This window comes from Lathyrus oleraceus, chromosome 4 (genome assembly GCF_024323335.1).
Source record: "Lathyrus oleraceus cultivar Zhongwan6 chromosome 4, CAAS_Psat_ZW6_1.0, whole genome shotgun sequence".
NCBI lineage: Eukaryota > Viridiplantae > Streptophyta > Magnoliopsida > Fabales > Fabaceae > Lathyrus > Lathyrus oleraceus.
Window position 1 is genome coordinate 471,224,617 of NC_066582.1, and position 21,421 is coordinate 471,246,037.

Genomic DNA, 21,421 nt, shown 5'->3' on the forward strand with positions numbered 1-21,421 from the left:
AGTACGAAATAATAAGTAGGGGCAACAACAATCATACCTTGTGAAATTAGAGCAGACATGTCAATTTTGGTGTTACCTGCAGTTGGCGTGTCTTCGAGTAAAACAGATTCATACCCGAAATGCTCAGCGATTTGGGTGATCATTCCCCCTACGTATATGCCGTTGGAGTTTGCTTGGCTGACTCTGCCTAGATAGTCTGCTGCAAAGGCAACTACATTTATGGTAGCATAATGTACCTTTGTACTCGATGGCTCAAAACAAAGCCATCAATGTAGCTGCCTTTACAGCAGACTATCTGGGCAGAGTCGGCCGAGCAAACTCCGACGGCATATCCGTAGGGGGAATGATCACCCAAATCGCTGAGCATTTCGGGTATCAAGCTGTTTTACTCGAAGACACGCCAATTACAGGTAACACCAAAATTGACATGTCTGCTCTAATTTCACAAGGTATGATTGTTGTTGCCCCTACTTACTATTCCGTACTTATCCATAAGAGGTTTATTATCACTCTGCCGAATCTGGACAGAGTTGCTATTATTGACTGTGCTAATTGGTTGTATGTGAGTGCTGACCCTGACGCGGATGAAGGCCACGAAACTGACCATTTTACTGCAGGTGAGCAATTTATGGATGACCAGGTGGAAGGAACAGAAGTAGAAGAAGAAGATCCTTAAGTACCTCCTGAGCAGTTTGTCCCACCACATCAGGAACCCACCCAGCAGGAGGCGGGTTCATCATCCTGGTCCACTGACCAATGGAGCTGGGTACAAACCGAAATAGGTGACTTGAGGACGGAACAACAACGACAAGGAATCGACCAAGCCCGTCAGGGAGCGATGTTGGATGAGATGAGCAGCATCATGCGACAGTTGATGCTGCATTTCCCGCAACCACCTCCTCAGTAGGGTACTGTGAGTGCCCTCCTTCGCTCTTGTTCGCAAACATTATGGACAATGTTGAGTTCAAGTGTGGGGGAGATTTTATTAGTATTTTATTCTCAGTATTTTGTTATTATGTTATTTTACTTTTGTGCATTCTAGATTTGATTTTTCTGGTTAAAGGTACATTATGCTGCGAGTGTGTCAAGTATGTGTTGATAGGTTGGAAATAGTAATGATCACGATTGGGAGTGGATGAAAGGATCACGCCACTCACCATGGCTTGTTGTGAAGGATCTCCCCAGGAAGTTGACACTACTGAAAGTAAGATCGGACGCAATATATACAGCTTAACCGACATGAGTATCCTGTACATTTCGAAGTAAGGAAGAAATCGTACCAAACTAATGAGTATTGTGGATCCTGTCAAAGTTGAACCAAACAGAGTGAGTCATAAAAAGCCAAACACATTGATCATCATGAGCGACATACAAGTTTGTCTTTATCACTCTAAATTTGCGTAGACTCTCTGGGACTGTCACTACATGATACACACACTGAGGCACGTTGTTTGAAATTAACCCCGAGCCTTTCTAGCCATCCCGAATAATTATATCCCTCGTTAACCCCAGTTGAACCTATATCCATTTGTTTGTTTAAACCCCATATATGTACCCATTGGCCAAAAACACTTCCTTACCCTGTTCAGAGTCATGATAATACATTTAAACTGTGTTGAAAAGTTAAGTTTGGGGTAAAAACCCCAAAAAGCTCCCAAAGCCCAAGAAAGTGCGAGAAAAAAAACTTGAAAAAAATGATGAATCGAGAGAAAGAAAGAAAAAAATAAAAAGAGAAAAATTATAACTCAAAGATTAAAAAAGAAGCACAGAAAAGGGCATCCGGTGAAGGAAAAAATAATAAAACCGAGCAAATAAAAAGAAACGAACACAGTATGTAACATCGACTCTGAACCAAAAACCACTTGTTTTCCGTTTTTTTATAATTCATACCCTAACCCAAGCCAAGTTACAACCCGAAAGACCTCAAAAGTGTGTGTGTTGTGTGTAGGTGATAAGAAAACAGAGACTATTCAAACTTGTGAGTGATATTGCATACTCTGAATTATGAGTGAAAACAATTTACCCCCGAGAGAATTGGTGAGAATATGACATAAGCTGACAGGTGAAACGGTGCTTTGAAGTGGAAGTGCGAAGAAAGACTTACAAAGAAAAGCAGGACATGTGGAAGGAAAAGGGAAGACGTTAGCGAATGATCTCACCAGTGGTGGAAAACATAAAGAATTCTGGGGAGTGACAATGTGTCTGAAACATTACTTGGGACAAGCAATGAGCTAAGTTTTGGGGATGTGATCAGTCACCATTTGCATTGAGTTTTCGTTACTGATCCAACACGAAATAGAGGCTTTTAACACACCGTGAAAGCATTTATGATACGTTTCGAGTTAGTTTTACTTCATTCGTTTTATTTAAGCAATTTTAATCATTGTTATGTTTTACTTTTTATTTCATGATTTTATGCGTGGGATAGCTTTGTTTTTGTCCGACAGGTCCAGGTAGAAGAACCAGAGAACTTAGAACGAGACATTGCGAGATTCTGGCAAGCAAAGGAGCAGAAAACCCCGGTACAGGAGGCCTGACATGGCCAACCGTGTCACCTGACACGAGCCGTGTCAGGCAAAGGAGGATGTGGTGTAGAAGACAGTGGCCTGACACGGCCACTCGTGTCAGCTGACACGGGCCGTGTCAGGCATCATCCCCAACCGCGTCAACCATGCCAGGGGCGTGTCATCCAATTACTTGTAATGTGTAATTTTTATCTTGAATTTGTTTTAGACAATATGAGTAGCTAAACCCCCCAATGCTAGGGGGTGTCCCTGATTTAGAATTGTAACGAATTTGAGTTTACATTTGCATTTATAATATTGTTTTTACGGTAACCTTTTGATGTATTTATTGTTTTCTCTTTCGGACCAATCGAGATTGATTTGTGGTTATCAATTAGGCTGGACCGCCATTGATAAGGTTTTCATAAGGTTACTCTACAGTAGATATCACCTAGGACTAGGAATACCCTGTATGAACCAGGGTATTCTTGATATTCTACAACTTAACTTCACCCTAATTGGCTATGGACATGGGAATTAGAGTAGATTGATTAAAGGTTTTCTCACCAAGGACTTGGGAGAAAATACCCTTAAGAACTGGTAGTAATGGATATTTATTGATGCAATAGTGACTTAGAGTTGTTACAGGGATAAATCATACACCTTCCCTAGCATTGTTCCTTTTTCTCTATAAACCCTTATTTTCATCCTTCTTTACCTTTACTTTTATTATTACATTTTTACTCCTAAAAACCAAATTAATACTTTTGTTTAATTGAATGATAATTTAAACTCAATATTAACTTGCAGTCCTTGAGATCGACATTCGGGGAATTTCCCCATTATTAATATAAAAGGCAAAATAGTACACTTGCTATTTTCCCGATCAACAAGCCAAACAACTCTAGGTACAAATTCAAACTTTTCATCAGGTGTCCTAAAAGGGTATATGGGGAATTCCAAAGAAAATTTATCTGATTTCAAAGAAACAGTATATCAGTAGGTGAATGGTTTATGATCGAATGTAGATAATGGATCGTGAAAGATCTTGATGGTGCCCTGTGGCGAAAGGAATAATTAGGAGTATGCTCACCAAGGATTCGCATCCTCGTGCCTACGTATTCTCACTAGGTAATGAGAAAGTCAGAGCACTTGTAGTTCGTGGAACTACAAAAACAAATGGAAAGAGAACAAAAAAGTGTTTGTCTAAGCAACAAGGACTGACAAGACAAACCAATGAAAGGGTATGATTGAAGTGATTGACAATATAACTTGTACCAACATGATGGTAACATGGGATTCCATAAAGGCAAATTGGCTTTGAATCAAAGAGTACGTAATCCAAGACATAAATGATACAATGCAAAGCTTAGGAGGTCCTATGACAAGGGCATGTGCAAGAAGAGTCAATGATGCTTTAGTTCACTTCATGATCAAGTCAATAGAATGCATGGGCCAGATTGAAGAAAAAGAGCCCAAGTTTATTCTTATCATCCAAGCATGTGATAAAAGGCCCAATAATGCATAAATAAATAAAAATAAAGGAAATACCAATAACCACACTATAATAGACGAAAATTGCAAGAGAAGTGGTAAATAAAGAATTTCCATTATTCTGCCCTTTTAAGAACCCCATTATCTCTTCTTTATTTTGCACTTTCTTTGTAATAACTCAACCCACTATCATGATAATTAGTGGCTGAAACCTTTTGTTTTCTTAGGAGTTAATTTTTACTTATTTCATCATCTTAAGCCATTCCTATATAAAGGAGGCATGTATCTTCTTTTTGGATCAATGAATTTTGGCAAGTTTACACATTGTGTAAGTGAGAGTATTTGCTCTTAGGTTCTGAATTGGACCAAAATTGATCTTATCAAGAAATCCTTTTCTTGTGGTGATCCTCATCCATAGGCTTATCATTCTCTCTTGGATTAGAAAGAGTGTGGCGCCCCTTCTACTTAATTCCATTTCTTATTTCTCCTTTATTTCATATCAATCTCGTTTATTTTATATGCATGTATCAAATTCTATCATTCTTTCAATTATAAGGCAGATTACTTCCTCTGAGTCACAAAAGAATTAATATTCCAAAAGTTAACAAAGTTGTTTCAGGAATTTTGAAGGAAATGCATAAGTCTCAAAGGTTAGTGCATATCAAGTGGTAATCAGAGCATATTCCAAAAAAAAAGGGGCCGAAATGTGGTAAATTGTCTATATTCTTGTTCTTCATTATTATCCATTTATCATTATAAAAAAAATTCGAAAAAAAAGGGGTATAAGAAAAAAAAAAGGGGATCTGATTGTTAAAGATTGTGATTCAAAAAAAAAAAAGTTCTATTTTTTTTTCTTGCCACACTCTTAAAATTCTTCTGGTTTCCTTTGTTTTAGAGTCTTTTTTTTTTGTTTGCTGTTTTTTGAAGTTTTTTGTGTGTTGATTATCATCTGAAATTGATTTCTTTGTGTTGATTCATTTTGGTTTCTCTAAAGAACTAAAAGAGCAAATTGAGTGGTAAAAGGCAGAGTGTTTTTATTATTAAAAAAAAGCCAAAAAAAAAATTAAAAAAATTGAGTGAAACACGAGTGATTGAGTGTAAACACGTGAGTAGAGTGGTGAGGTCCATTTTTAAACACTTGTTCCTAATTTCACAAATATTTCACAATTATGTCTAGTCCACCTTCACCTAGAACAACAGCTTTAACTGTTCAGATCGCAGCCATGCGTGACAATTTTGAAAGATTGTTAAGAGAACAAGGTGAACAACTTCAATAAAGAATTGATGAGTTGGAAAGGAGGCCCCAAAATTCTAATGATGGTAGTGGTGATGAGGAGGAAAAAAGACGTAGAAGGAGACAAGGGGGAGATAATTTGAGGGGCATAAAAATTAAAGTTCCAACTTTTGTTGGGAAGAGTGACCCGGAGGCATATCTAGAATGGGAGACTAAACTTGAACAAATTTTTAATTGTCACAATTATTCTAATCTTGAAAAAGTGCAGGTTGCTTCTATTGAGTTCAAGGAGTATGCCTTAGTTTGGTGGGATCAATTGACCAAAGATAGAAGGAGGTATGCAGAACGACCAATTGATACTTGGGAAGAGATGAAAAGAATCATGAGGAGAAGGTTTGTCCCTTCCTATTATCATAGGGAATTGCACAACAAATTGCAAAGACTCACTCAAGGTTCTAAAAGTGTTGAAGAATATTTCAAGGTGATGGAAGTTCTCAAAATTAGAGCTAATGTAGAGGAGGACGATGAAGCAACTATGGCTAGGTTTCTCCATGGTCTAAATCAGGACATTAGTGACATAGTGGAACTTCATCACTATGTTGAAATGGATGAATTGGTACACCAAGCTATCAAAGTGGAACAACAACTCAAAAGAAAGAGCCAAGCAAGGAGAAATTCCACCACTTTCAATTCTCAAAGTTGGAAAGACAAAACAAAGAAGGAGGGTGCTTCATCATCTAAGGAAGCCACGGTTGACAACAAAGGTAAAACTATTACATCTTCTTCTTCAAGTGTTTCAACTAACAAAAGTGTTAAGTGTTTCAAGTGTCAAGGCCAAGGACATATTGCATCTCAATGTCCAACAAAGAGAACTATGCTTATGGAAGAAAATGAAGAAATTGTTGAAGAGGAGGATGGTGATTATGATGAGGAGTTTGAAGAAGAAATGCCTAGTGGAGATTTACTTATGGTGAGAAGAATGTTGGGAAGCCAAATAAAGGAGGAAGATGCAAGTCAAAGAGAAAACCTTTTTCATACAAGATGCTTTGTGCAAGGAAAGGTTTGTTCTTTAATAATTGATGGAGGAAGTTGTACAAATGTTGCAAGCACGTGTCTGGTTTCTAAACTAAAATTGGAAACAAAACCTCACCCTAAGCCTTACAAACTCCAATGGCTTAATGAAAGTGTAGAAATGCTTATTAATAAACAAGTTGAGATTTGTTTTAAAATTGGAAAATATGAGGATGTAGTGTTGTGTGATGTAGTACCAATGGAAGCTAGTCATTTGTTATTAGGTAGGCCTTGGCAATTTGATAGAAAAGCCAATCATGATGGGTACTCCAATAAGTACTCTTTTATGTATCATGATCAAAAGATCAATCTTGTACCGTTAAATCCTAGTGAGGTGAGAGAAGATCAAAGAAAAATGAGAGAAAAATATGATCAAGAAAGAAAAGAAAAAGAAAAAGAAAAAGAAAAAGAAAAAGAAAAGAATGAAAAGAAAAGGAATGATAAAAGAAAAAAGAAACAAAGTTTAATTGCAAAAAAAAGAGATGTGAAAAAAGCAATTGTGTCACACCAGCCTTTGTACTTGCTCTTTTGCAATGAGGTGCCTTTGCTAACCACTATTTCTAATGAATTTTTTTTTGCCAAATTGTGTTGAGTCTCTTTTGCAGGAATTTAAAGAATTGTTTCCGGAAGAGGTGCCAAGTGGTTTACCACCTATAAGAGGAATTGAACATCATATTGATCTCAATCCAGGAGCATCTTTGCCTAATAGGCCAGCATATAGAAGCAATCCACAACAAACTCAAGAGATACAAAGGCAAGTTGCTGAATTGATAAGTAAAGGATGGGTAAGAGAAAGTTTAAGTCCTTGTGTTGTCCCTATTATTCTAGTCCCTAAAAAGGATGGTAGTTGGAGGATGTGCACTGATTGTAGGGCCATTAACAATATTACCATTAAATATAGGCATCCTATTCCTAGACTAGATGATTTGCTTGATGAATTGTTTGGTGCATGCTTATTTTCTAAAATTGATTTGAAAAGTGGATATCACCAAATTAGAATAAGGGAAGGGGATGAATGGAAAACTGCTTTTAAAACAAAATTTGGTTTGTATGAGTGAATGGTTATGCCTTTTGGATTAACTAATGCACCTAGTACTTTCATGAGACTAATGAACCATGTGTTAAGGGAGTTCTTGGGTAAGTTTGTTGTTGTGTATTTTGATGATATTTTGATTTATAGCAAGAACTTAGATGATCATTGCATTCATTTAAGGGTTGTTTTGCAAGTGCTAAGATATGAACATTTGTATGCCAACCTAGAAAAATGTGTCTTTTGCACCGATCATGTGATTTTCTTAGGTTTCATTGTAAGCTCTAAAGGAGTCCACGTTGATGAGGAAAAGGTGAAAGCCATTCGAGAGTGGCCTCCTCCCAAAAATGTAAGTGAGATAAGAAGCTTTCATGGTTTGGCTAGTTTTTATAGGAGGTTTGTGAAGGACTTTAGTACCTTGGCAGCACCCCTCAATGAAATTGTTAAAAAGGATGTTGGTTTTAAATGGGGTGAAAAACAAGAGCAAGCCTTTGCTGCCCTAAAGGAAAAGCTCACCCAAGCACCAATTCTTGCATTGCCTAATTTTTCTAAATCTTTTGAAATTGAATGTGATGCATCTAATGTGGGAATTGGAGCTGTTTGGTTGCAGGAAGGTCATCCACTTGCTTATTTTAGTGAAAAGCTAAAAGGGGCTGCCCTTAATTATTCTACATATGATAAGGAATTGTATTCCTTGGTGAGAGCTCTACAAACTTGGCAACATTACTTGTTGCCCAAAGAGTTTGTCATTCATAGTGATCACGAATCCTTGAAACATTTGAAGGGACAAGGTAAGTTGAATAAGAGGCATGCCAAGTGGGTTGAGTTTCTTGAACAATTTCCTTGTGTAATCAAGCATAAGAAAGGTAAATCTAATGTTGTGGCCGATGCACTCTCAAGAAGACATGTCTTGCTTTCTACTCTTGAAACAAAAGTTTTTGGTCTTGAGCATATTAAAGATTTGTATAAAAGTGACCTTGAATTTTCTTCAAAATTTTTAGCTTGTGAGCATACTGCCTTCAATGGGTATTTTAGGTACAATGGCTATTTATTTAAAGAAAAAAAACTATGAGTGCCTAAAGGTTCCATTAGAGAATTACTTGTAAAAGAGGCGCATGAGGGAGGACTAATGGGTCATTTTGGGGTTCTAAAACTCTAGAATACTTAAAAGAACATTTTTATTGGCCTCACATGAAAATTGATGTCCAAAAGCTTTGTGAAAGATGCATTGTGTGTAAAAAGGCTAAATCAAAAGTTATGCCTCATGGTTTGTATACTCCTTTGCCTGTACCTGAATTTCCTTAGATTGACATTTCCATGGACTTTGTTTTGGGGCTGCCTAGAACAAAGAATGGCAAAGATTCTATTTTTGTAGTTGTGGACAGGTTTTCAAAAATGACACATTTTATTCCATGTAAAAAGACGGATGATGCGTGTCATGTTGCTGATTTGTTCTTTAAGGAAGTGGTGCGCCTACATGGCTTACCAAGGAGCATTGTCTCTGATCGTGACTCCAAGTTCTTAAGCCATTTTTGGAGGACTTTGTGGGGAAAGGTGGGTACAAAGTTATTATTTTCCACTACTTGTCATCCCCAAACAGATGGGCAAACTGAAGTAGTAAATAAAACTCTTTCTACTCTTCTTAGGGTTGTTCTTAAAAAGAATTTTAAAATGTGGGAGGAATGGTTACCTCCTGTAGAGTTTGCTTACAATAGGGTTGTCCATAACACTACACAACATTCACCTTTCGAGATTGTGTATTTTAATCCTTTAACACCTCTTGATTTGTTACCATTGCCTAACACATCTATTTTGAAGCATAAAGATGGGAAAGCTAAGGCTGAATTTGTGAGAAAATTGCATGAACAAGTAAAATTGCAAATTGAAAAGAAAAATAAAAGTTATGCAAAAAGTGCAAACAAAGGGCGAAAGAAAGTTATTTTTGAACCCAGGGATTGGGTTTGGATACATATGAGAAAAGAGAGATTCCCATCACAAAGGAAGTCCAAACTTCAACCTAGGGGAGATGGACCATTTCAAGTACTTTCAAGGATCAATGACAATGCCTACAAAATAGAACTTCCAGGTGAGTATGGGGTAAGTACTACTTTTAATGTGGCTGATTTATCTCCTTTTGATGTAGGTGATGATGGTCTAAATTCGAGGTCGAATTCTTTTCAAGAAGGAGGGAATGATGAGGACGTAATCCAAGACATAAATGATACAATGCAAAGCTTAGGAGGTCCTATGACAAGGGCATGTGCAAGAAGAGTCAATGATGCTTTAGTTCACTTCATGATCAAGTCAATAGAATGCATGGGCCAGATTGAAGAAAAAGAGCCCAAGTTTATTCTTATCATCCAAGCATGTGATAAAAGGCCCAATAATGCATAAATAAATAAAAATAAAGGAAATACCAATAACCACACTATAATGGACGAAAATTGCAAGAGAAGTGGTAAATAAAGAATTTCCATTATTCTGCCCTTTTAAGAACCCCATTATCTCTTCTTTATTTTGCACTTTCTTTGTAATAACTCAACCCACTATCATGATAATTAGTGGCTGAAACCTTTTGTTTTCTTAGGAGTTAATTTTTACTTATTTCATCATCTTAAGCCATTCCTATATAAAGGAGGCATGTATCTTCTTTTTGGATCAATGAATTTTGGCAAGTTTACACATTGTGTAAGTGAGAGTATTTGCTCTTAGGTTCTGGATTGGACCAAAATTGATTTTATCAAGAAATCCTTTTCTTGTGGTGATCCTCATCCATAGGCTTATCATTCTCTCTTGGATTAGAAAGAGTGTGGCGCCCCTTCTACTTAATTCCATTTCTTATTTCTCCTTTATTTCATATCAATCTCGTTTATTTTATATGCATGTATCAAATTTTGTCATTCTTTCAATTATAAGGCAGATTACTTCCTTTGAGTCACAAAAGAATTAATATTCCAAAAGTTAACAAAGTTGTTTCAGGAATTTTTAAGGAAATGCATAAGTCTCAAAGGTTAGTGCATATCACAAACCAATGAAAGGGTATGATTGAAGTGATTGACAATATAACTTGTACCAACATGATGGTAACATGGGATTCCATAAAGGCAAATTGGCTTTGAATCAAAGAGTAAACAGACAAACGAATAAGTGAGGCGCCCGAGGTATGGTATCATTGTAGTGGAATAACTAGAAACAAAGCGAATTAAATGTATGGCAATAAGCCAAACATCTCTTGATACAAAGGTGGAAATTGATTAAGTCGTCCTAAAAGGGTGAATATGGAACCCAAAAGGAAGTATTGATTGGCATAAGGAAAAGATATGTCACTTGCTAGGGAACAAACAATTTGAAATCAAAGGAGAACGATATCTTGGATCCATGAAGGAATAAACTCTGAAGCAAAGAGCATAGGTAAAGCAACAAGTGAGGGGCCCGAGACATGGTATCGCTGTATTGGAATAACCAAAAACAAAGGAATTAAATGTCTAGCAATAAGCCAAATAGCTCTTGGTTCACAAGGCGGACTTTTCATTGGGCGTCCTAAAAGGATGTGCCTGGAATCTAAGGAAAAGTGATATTTGATCTCAAAAAGATGGTATTGATTGAATGAATGAAGAACGATAGAGCTAATAAATAAGATAGCTCGCGAAGAATTTGGATTCTCCTGTCTACGTATTCTCATTGTGCAATGATAAAATCATAGCTTTCGTACTTCAGCCTACTACGGCTGAAACAAAAGGGAACGAGATTGATTGTTAAGAGGCGAGATAGGTTGCTTAGCAAGAAATGACGTGGCATTAACCAATGATGGTAATCATCCACAGTGACATATGAGATAAGATTGGCCTATACACGAAAGAATTTATAAGGCAAGAGATTTGTCTAAGCATGAGAGGTCTTAACAATGAAATGATTGGCCTACACACGAGAGGGTTTACAAGGCAAAAGAGCTCAAGAGGTTTGTCTAAGGTCAGGAGGTCTTATAAGACAATCAACAGATTCGGGGGTTTGCCAAAGCACAAGAGGACTAATAAGGCAAACAATGACTAAATGGAATGGGCCTAAGCACAAAAGGTCTGATAAGGCTCACAATGAAAAAGGGTTTGCCAAGGCACAAAATGACTAACAAGGCAAACAATGATTGAGTTGATTGATTAGGATTCAAAGACTTGATTACAAGGGAATTGACCCAAAGGATATCTGAGTGTCAAAGAGAGTATGATTAATGATCCACTGAGGAAGAAATTATTGATGTGCAATGGTGTTTCACTATTGAAGTGTTGAATGATTGATGCTTGTTTGAAGAAGAAGACTTGTCAATTGAGTGATTCAAATTGAACTAAAGTCTATGAACAAATGTGAATACCTTGAGCAACTGGGTCATGCGTCCCGTACCCAAGGATATTCTAGACAAGGATAGGAATTCTCCACTCTCACCATTCTTTGTTTCTTAAGGCTCATAGCGCGCAACTCGAATCAAAATTAACAAGTTGCTGACAGAGATCCTACATGTTGATTCTATTGATGTAGTGCCACTTGTTGTAGAAGAAGACTTAACAATCACGTAATTTAAATTGTATTGAAGTCTATGAATAAAGGTGAATACGATGAGCAATTGGGTCAAGCTTCCTGTACCCAAAGATATTTAAAGTGAGTTAATGAAATTCTCCAATCTCATTCCTTCTCCATTTCTTAAGGCTTGTGCCACACACTTTGAATTATGATCGTCAAGCGTTGATACCTTTGCAGTGCTTTAGAAGTAGTTCACTTTGCTAGCTATGCTCGACTGATGTTGACTTGAAGTCTCGATCTTGCATTTGAACCTTGAGGACTTGAGCTCTTGAGATTCAGCATATCGACAATAGCTTGAGGGTAATGAACTTGCCATATCAAGTGATCAAGGGTCTTTTGATCACTTGAAATAAGTTTGGGGCTTACAACACAATTGCAAAGGATTTGGTTGACCAAAGTGGCCTTTGGTCAACACTATTCGATGAGATTGAAAATATTAGTTGAAACTAGGTATAATAATATTCTATTGACTTAACCAACTAAGATAAAATCAAACAAATTTGATTAAGTCCCTAAGCTAAGGGAACATGTATTAAAAATCAAGATTTTAAGCCTTAAGGGCGAAATGGTCAATTCACAAATCATGGATATTGAATTAAATTTTTAATCATACAAATTCTAATTGAAATCAATTAAATCTTAAACAATTCTAATTATTTTAAAAATTCTAGAAAAATATATAATTTTAATTATTTCTAATTAACCTAATTAGGCTAATCCTAATTAACTAAATTCTAAAAATTATGTTATTCTAGTTAACTAATTAACATTAAATGACTAATTACTCTAATAAAGATTAATGAATCTAATTCATCTAATAACCCTAATTAAATCCTACTAACTAAAATTCTAATTAAATCTTAAATTCTAATTAAATGTTAAATTCTTAATCCTGATCAAATAAACAAAGAGATTAATTACTATACACTGTCAGTGTAAAAAGTTTTACACCGTCGGTTCATCACCATCACCCGTTTGTATTACTTTATAGATTTTTAAAATAAAAGTCAAACTTCTTTTAATATCCAACGTTTATAATTAAGTGATGGTGTAAAACCCTTTTACACTGACTGTGTATTTCAATTAAGCTCATAAACAAATACAAAAAAAGGATAAGATAAAAGATTATGCCAAAAAATCTGAACAATGGGCCTTGGTTCGCAGGGGTATAGGCCCAGATCAAGGGGGTAGCAAATGTCCATGGGCCTGAAGCTCAAAAAAACAAGTCTTGCCAAGAAGCCAGGGGCAATGTGGAGGTAAAAGGTGTAAATATCGTGCATACGGAGTGGATCGGATTTCTTGGGTTTTAAGCCTAAATTCAATGAAGCTGAACCGGGTTTTAGGTTTGAAAATTCCATTTCAAAGGGCCATTCAGGTCCCCATGCCACCGCAACAAACCTATAATGGACTCCAGAACCAACTTCCATGTCGTCGCGTTCCTCCCGATCCTCCATCCTCATTCGCAAGCATCACACAAACGCGAATCTCTTTCGCTTTACCTTTCATTCTACGCTCTGTTCGCTCTCGTTCTCAAAATTCAATTGAAGAATCAAGGTGGCGTTGGATCTGGCTCGCGCTGAATCCTTCAAATTAGACTTGTTTGTACGCACGAAAGATGAATCAATAATTGAAGCAAGGAAGTAGAAGAATTTACCGGATTCCAATCTTGACGCCGCGACGCAACAGGTACCGTTTGTCTTTTGCAGTTTTCCCAGCATATGTGCATTCATTCTTGTCTTATTTGGTTATGGTGATGGATACGGTATATGGACCTGGACTTATATGTTTGGGCTTGATAAACTCATGCTGAATTTTTAATTGTAAAATGAATGATGAATGGATGGGCTTAATAACAAGTAAAACAACCAATGGCCCAATAGTAAAATTTAATTTGAATTTCCCAAAATCCATTTAAATTTCAAAAATTATTTGGATTTCTAAAATTAATTTGAATTTTTAAAGTCAATTTGAATTTACAAAATCAATTTGAATTTCCAACATAAATTGAATTTCTAAAAATTAATTTGAAATCCCAAAAATCAATTTGAAGTAATTTAAAACTTCTAAACTCGATTTGAAAATATAATTAGATGATTATGGACCTCTTATGAAATGACCAAGTATGGCTCCACATGGAAATTCGAACAAAATCAGATCCATAATTCGAACGTCTATCATGAACCATGTATCATGCAATGAATGACATAATGATGAATCTATAAACCACATAAGTGGACCAAGGAATGCTTTGGCTAGAAATATACAAAAATTGAACCTTGCAACACCATGGAAACAATGAAATGAGACTTGACCCGAGTGGTAATCATGAGACCACGAAGATAATGAAATGAGGCCAAAACATAAATAAAAGCATACCTTGGATCAAGCCTATACTGCCATTAGCTAGGTCAAAGTTTGAAACCAAATATCGACCCAGAATCTCTAACCACAACTAGGGTTTCCACTCCCTCGAAGCAAACCATATAGTTTGCCAATCTCAAAATCGATAATTAGGGTTTTGTGTGAAATGGACACCAAGAGGCAATCTCCAAGGCCTTAAGCATCTATCAACTAGGGTCTTAAGTTATCACAAATCTAAAAGTCAACCAAACAAGGCACCTGAATACCAAATATCCCTGATTAGGGTTTTTGGGCCCAAAGCAAGGCCAACAAATTAATCACCCACGCTGAGCACCCGTAATCAGGGTTTTATGGATCAAAAGGTCCATCAATAATAAGGGCCAAGCAAACTAAGGGTTAGGCATGAATAAAAAATCAAGATGAAATCCCACAAGGTCAAGTGAATCAAAGCTTGTTATTAAGAAGCTTTGAATTTATGATGTTTGTGAGGATGTGTTAATATGAGTACATAATGCATATGAATGAATGCAGATGAATCGCAAGTCAAGGGTTGAGTGAAAAGATGAAAAGGGGAGGGCAAATTTTCGGGTATGACACCTTTTAACATACTTCTCAACATATTCATAATAGTTTCGTTCTTTCTTTCAGCAATACCATTTTATTGAGGAGTGTATGGTGTGACACCATCTCATGCACAATTCCTTCTTTTATACATAATGTGTTGAAGTCTTTCGACACGTACTCTCCACCTCCATATGTTCTTAGAACCTTAATCTAGTTACCACTCTGTGTTTCGACCATTGCTTTAGACTTAGTGAAAACATCAATCACATTACTTTTCTTCTTGATTATGCAGGTCCACAACTTTCTGTTGTAGTCATCAATAAATGTAATAAAGTACTTGTTACCTCTAAGTGACACTATCTGGAGAGGACCACACACGTCTGAGTAGATTACCTCGAGAGTGGATTTCGACTTGCTTCTTGCATCATTGTTGAAGTTATTCTTGTGTTTCTTTGCTTGAACACATTCTTCACATACTTCTTTTGGAATATGGCTTTCTGGTAGGCCTGAAACCATATTCTTCCTCTTCATATTACCAATGTCATTGAAATTCAAGTGACCAAGTCTGTAATACCATAACTATTCATCTATACTAGCTGTAGTCGCTGGGAACTTATGTTCCAACACATCAAGTTCAATCCTGAAGGTTCTACTATGAGACATAGGAGCCTTCGAGATTAACCTGTTTATCGAGTCGATCACTCTCATCATTCTATCTTCGATCAATACTTTGTAATTCCTCTCGACCAGCTGACATATACTTAGAACATTACTCTTCATGCAAGGTATGTATAACACATTGGAAATTATTGATCATTTACCATCATTTCTCCTGATCAGAACATCATCAATACCTTCAGCAAATAGGGTATTGTCGTTCGCAAATTTTACCTTGTTCTTTGACGAGGGACTGATGTTGATAAACCAATATTTTCTTCTAGTCATGTGTGACAAACAACCTGATTCGAGATACCATTGATCTTTGAATCTTTCTTCTTCTTTTGTTGTGACATTAACATCACTTTGTCTTCTGCAAGCTTTGCATCACTTTATTGATATTTCTTATCTCCTCGATATTGACTTGCATAATGGTCATACTTTTGACAATTGTAGCATTAAATACGACTTTTATCAGGTTTTCTTCCATCGCCTCTTCCTCTACCTGCACCACCACCTCTGTGATTTCCATGGTTAGAATATTGTCCATGATTTTATGAACTACCTTCTTGATGGTGTCATCTACTAGTCGAATTGTTATAACTTCCTCTGCCCTTGTTACCATTCCATCTTCCTTTGTCTTTCTTAATCAAGTGAGTCTGCAAAGCCATGTTAGTCTTCGACTTGTTTGCAGTTCTTTTAGCCATTCTTTGTTCGTGAGATTCAAGCATCCCCTGAAACTTTCTTTTGTCATTCTTCCGTGGCTACTACCACATGATCGAACTTTGGAGTCAATGACCTCAAAATCTTTGACACTGTAGATTTTGATGTCAACACTTCTCAACACGTCTTAATTTTATTCACCCGCTTTGTTACTCTGGTGAAGAAATCAGTCACACTTTCAATGTCTTCCATCTGAAGCAATTCATGCATTCTTTTGTGAGTTTGTAATCTCATCTCCTTCATTTTCTCAGCTCCTCTAAATGATTTCTGCAGGATGTCCCATGCTTCCTTCGCTAAATCTACATCATCAAAATTTTCAAATTTGTCTGGATCAATGCATTGATGGATTAAAAAGTGGATCTTATGATCTTTCTTCTTCAGGTCTTTGTGTGTAGCCTTTTGTTCATTTGTAGCATTCTCTTCAATTGATGTTACTTCATTCTTCACAAGATCCCAAAGATCTTTATAACAGAAAATAACCTTCATCTACTTAGGCCAACTTTCATACTTCTTACCATACAAGATTGGAAGATTCATTGAAGAATTCATGTTCGGATGATTCATCGTGATTCAATGTTTCCCAAAGATCACAAAACCAATGCTCTAGATACCAAATGTTGAGAAAACTCCAATCTTGAAGTTAACCGAATCAATTTTGGATGAACAAGAATCAATCTTTCTGATTGATCACACCTCTTATTCTTCACCATTGACTCAAGTGAAACAATCACTCCTTAGTTGTAAGATGATTGTACACTACACAAAGAATTGAAGGAAGAAAACAATATAATTTGAAATGAGAAAAATAAATTATGGAGGAAGAAGAAGAATGCATTGTTGTGCTAACTACACTCTAAGTGTTTGCTACAATGTGTGTTAATCACAATTGTAATTTTTGAAACTAAACAAAGCTATTACAAAACTTGTTATTCTCACTTACAAATGAAATAAAGCTCCTCTTTATTTATAGATAATATTACTTGCACTTCAAGTAATCACAAAAATAAATAACTCAATTAAAACTAAGCTAAGTTAATCTATTTTGACTCTGTAGACTCCTTCGACAACTACATACTTCGACAAGTTGTATTTAACTTTCTGTCAAATACAGTTAATACATATTATGTTTGACGCATATTATTTCGACACACACTAAAACACCTTTCGGCACCTGTCAAATACAAACATACCAGTTATACTTCGACACAAAGAATTACATATTTAATAGTTATACTCGTTGCAGCCACCTTCTTTTTCTCTCTCTGGAGAAACGCAACCCAATCTAAATCACTTCCCCCGTCGCCGAAAACCGTTATTAATTTATCTTTTTATTTATTTTTTCTTTTGGAGTTAATAAATATTGAGATTAAATTGAATTGATTTTTTAATAGGTTTAGCCCATGCATTCCTATGCATATGCTTTCTTATGTTTTCAAAATTTTCTCTATATCCTTTTTTGTCTTTAGGAAATAGGACCATGGGAATCGGTAAGTTTCTTTCATGCATTCCATGTACTAGTAAACATTTCTTGAGGAAAAATGATTATGAGAGCATTGATGGAAATTCATCCTCTACATAACAAAAAGACATGTTTTATGATGCTGAAGAAAAATTTCCAATATATGATGACAAGTATGTCGAAGAAATCCAAGTAATAGATAATGACAATAACACACTCTTGAGAAACCTCAAATGGAAACATAAAAAGACTATTGAAGACAAATCTTCTACTCAATTGAAGCAGTTCTATTGTGTTATTTGTATGGAAGTTAAACCAATTATGATTTCAGATAATGATATCTTATAATTTGAAATATTACACAGTAAATTAAATTTTCACTTATCCCAAATAGATTTATAGAAAAACATTAAACTAATAATTATTCATTAGAACAAGTATGTATAATTTACACATGACATCATGATAAAAAAGAATAACAAAAACTCTATTTTATTTTCAAGGTGTATTTTTAGAAAGTGTAGAGTTAGTTGAATTTTTTTGGATTATATGTTTACTAGTTTTTGGTTATGTGATAAGCGGAAATTTTGGATGAGAGTTTGTGTGTTTTCTGATAACCTTGTCGTGCTGGTAAATGATTTCCCTACCGGCAAGATCGGTATTCAAAGGGGGTTGAAACAAGATGACCCCTTAGTCTCGTTCATGTTTCTACTGGTGGCAGAAGGTCTGAGTTGTTTATTTAGGAAGACATTGGAGGTTAATCTCTATTCCGGGCTTAGGGTGGGAACATATAACCTTGTGATCTCTCATCTCTAGTATGCGAGTGACATTCTTATTTTGGTTGATGCTACGATTGATAACCTCTACATGATTAAGGGAATTTTCTAGGGGTTTGAGATTACCTCGAGCCTTCGTGTTAACTTTGCTAAAATTAATCTTATTTGGGTGAATTTTGATCATTGTCTTGTGGGATTGACTGGAGATTTTCATCATTGTAATCAAGAGACTAGGTCATTCAACTATCTAGGTTTATCGGTAAGGGTCAATCCTCGTCTTGAGACTAATTGGGAATCCCTAATTAATCTTGTTTCTAGGTGGCTCCATTATATGATACATATGCATGTTATTCTAGGGGGAGTTATCTTGCTTTATTCAATTCTTAATTCTATATTGATTTTATTGTTATCCTTCCTTAAGATGTCTATTAAGGTATAGAAAAGTTGGTTAAGATTCGTAGGAGGTATTTCTAGGGTGGGGTCAAAGGTTATTCTAAGATTCCTTCAATCTGTTAGTCTGGTGTGTGTGAATCTAAGGGGAGATGTAGTTTGGGGATTTGAGATATTCATTTAGTTAACTTAACTCTATTGAGTAAATGGTGGTGGAGGTTAATATCATATCTGCTAGATATGAGCCATGTATTATTTAACTTTTCTTGGGTGGAGAGGGTAGATTTTCCTTTTCTCAACTAGCTTCCACTTTGTGGAAATATGTGTCTCTTTTGGCTTCTAAATTTTTTTGTCCTTCAAGCTTGTTTATGGTAGGCTTATAAGGAAAGTATGCATAAATCTCATCACCTTCTTATGGGATGATATGTAGTGTGGCATCTATCTTATGGGATGCCTCTATCTCACTTAGTGTTAGATTCCCTAGACTTTATAGTATCTCTAGTCAGCTTGGTATTACTGTTTTAGAGGTTGAGTTTGGGTTGACAAGGTGTTTCTCTAGGACCTTAAGTGGATGATATCTCTTTTTGATTAATGATCATGTGCTGGTTAATAATATATTTTTTCTTATTCAAGACTTAATTCTAAATCTCATGTAGGAAAAATAATATTTTGACTACACTCCTTCTAAAGTTATTGTGTTCTATTGACAACTTTTGCATGATAATATTTGCACTCGAATAAACCTTTTTAAGCGGAAGTTTATTGTCGATTATGAGGGTGTGGTGTTCCCTTTATATCAGAGGTCTGTTGAGTTAATTTTTCATGTATTTGTTATTTGTGAGTTGGAAACCTCCTTATGATATATATATATATATATATATATATATATATATATATATATATATATATATATATATATATATATATATATATATATGGTTATGGTGGTTTTTAGTTCTCCCTATAGATTTCACGTCTCTTTTTGATATTTGTATTTCTTTAGATGAGGTATATATGGTAGATGTGTTTACATGATTTGGCACTTTGTAGTCTGGTCGCTATGGAACCCAAATTGATGTTGTCTTTATAGGTACGTCTACTACAATGGAAGAGGTGGAAGATAAGAGTGTTTTCTTGCTTGAAAACAGTATCTTGGTAGGTTTGCGTCTACCTCATGAGCTCTCTCTAGTTAGCTTGGTAATCATATTATCTCCCTGAGTCAATAATGGTTTCAAGCTTCGAACTAATTATTTCAGTCTTCTTGGTGCTTTATGATTTTTTTATTGATGGTGGTTCCTAAGGGTTGATATCTAACTTATTTTCCTTTCTAACTGGTGTTATCTTTCACTCTTTTCTTCTCTTATTTCTAGATTGATTTGGTTGGGTTGGCATTCATATGTCTACTATTGTTTTTATTTTGTTGTTGCTTAGTATCTTATTTTATGTGGTAATGTCTTGGCTCGGTACCTTTTGTACTCTAGTTTCTCCATTTCTATGTATTATTGGGTATTTTTACCTCTTATCTTTATATAGATATTATTTATCAATAAAAAGATCTTGGTATTATCGAAATAATTATAAAAATTGACACATTTAATAAAGTCTTGTGTCATGTACCCTTATCACAAGAATTTAAGAGTCAATCCTCTGAAACAGCTCCACTTAATTCTCATATAAGTAGATTATATTAGAAATGCAACCATAATACACATTCTATCAAAATCTTGTTATATGTCTATTTAGAGTAAAACTTAACCTTCCAACATTCTACTTATGGTCCAAGTACTTTTATTCTTCAGGATGCATCTATCGTTAAGTACTTATAATCACTTTAATAGTGTACTCTCATCATTTAACTCAAGACATGATATTTATCGAATGTGGATTGAGTTTCCACTATTAATGATTAATTAGATATGGACTTGTATCACGTCTCTAAATAATGTCTTCAACATCATATCATTGTTAATCATTTCGTCATATAATTACAAGGTATTCATACTTTAATAATTTTAAATATTCAAGCATGCACATAATTATGTCGCTTATTTATTTTTTATAGTTTAACTAAATATCACAAAACCAGGGCAATAAAGTAATTGAATTTCTTTATTTATCATATAAACATTTTTAATCACTCACCATTTTCTATTAAACTGTTTAATAACAAACAATACGATTTAATGTTTCACTTTTAAAACAACAATAAACATGATTAACAAATTACTATACTCAAAAGAATCATGATCATAACCTTATCATATTCAACATTTATCTTATAGATGGTTCAATCATGTTAATCATAAACGCATAGCAATATTAAATCTAAAATCTTATAATTAATTTAATTTTCTTTGATGATTTTTATCCTTTACATGACATACAAAACATACATGCATACAGTAGAAATTTACTATGCAATTATTAATCATTTAACTGATATTTATAAACATTTTATCATTTATTCATTTATTCATTTATCTAATTTGAATCCTCAAAGGGGTGTTAGTCGAATTCTTTGAGAAGAATAATTATTTGGATTAGAATAATTCTTTGTAGGGGTGGCAAACGGACATGTCGACCCCC

The 21,421-nt window shown here is 35.2% G+C and overlaps 1 pseudogene; it reads left to right on the top strand.

Moving 5' to 3' along the window:
- Window positions 1-247: 247 nt before the first annotated feature.
- On the top strand, window positions 248-8,405 carry LOC127138008 (uncharacterized; annotated as a pseudogene).
- Window positions 8,406-21,421: the final 13,016 nt, after the last annotated feature.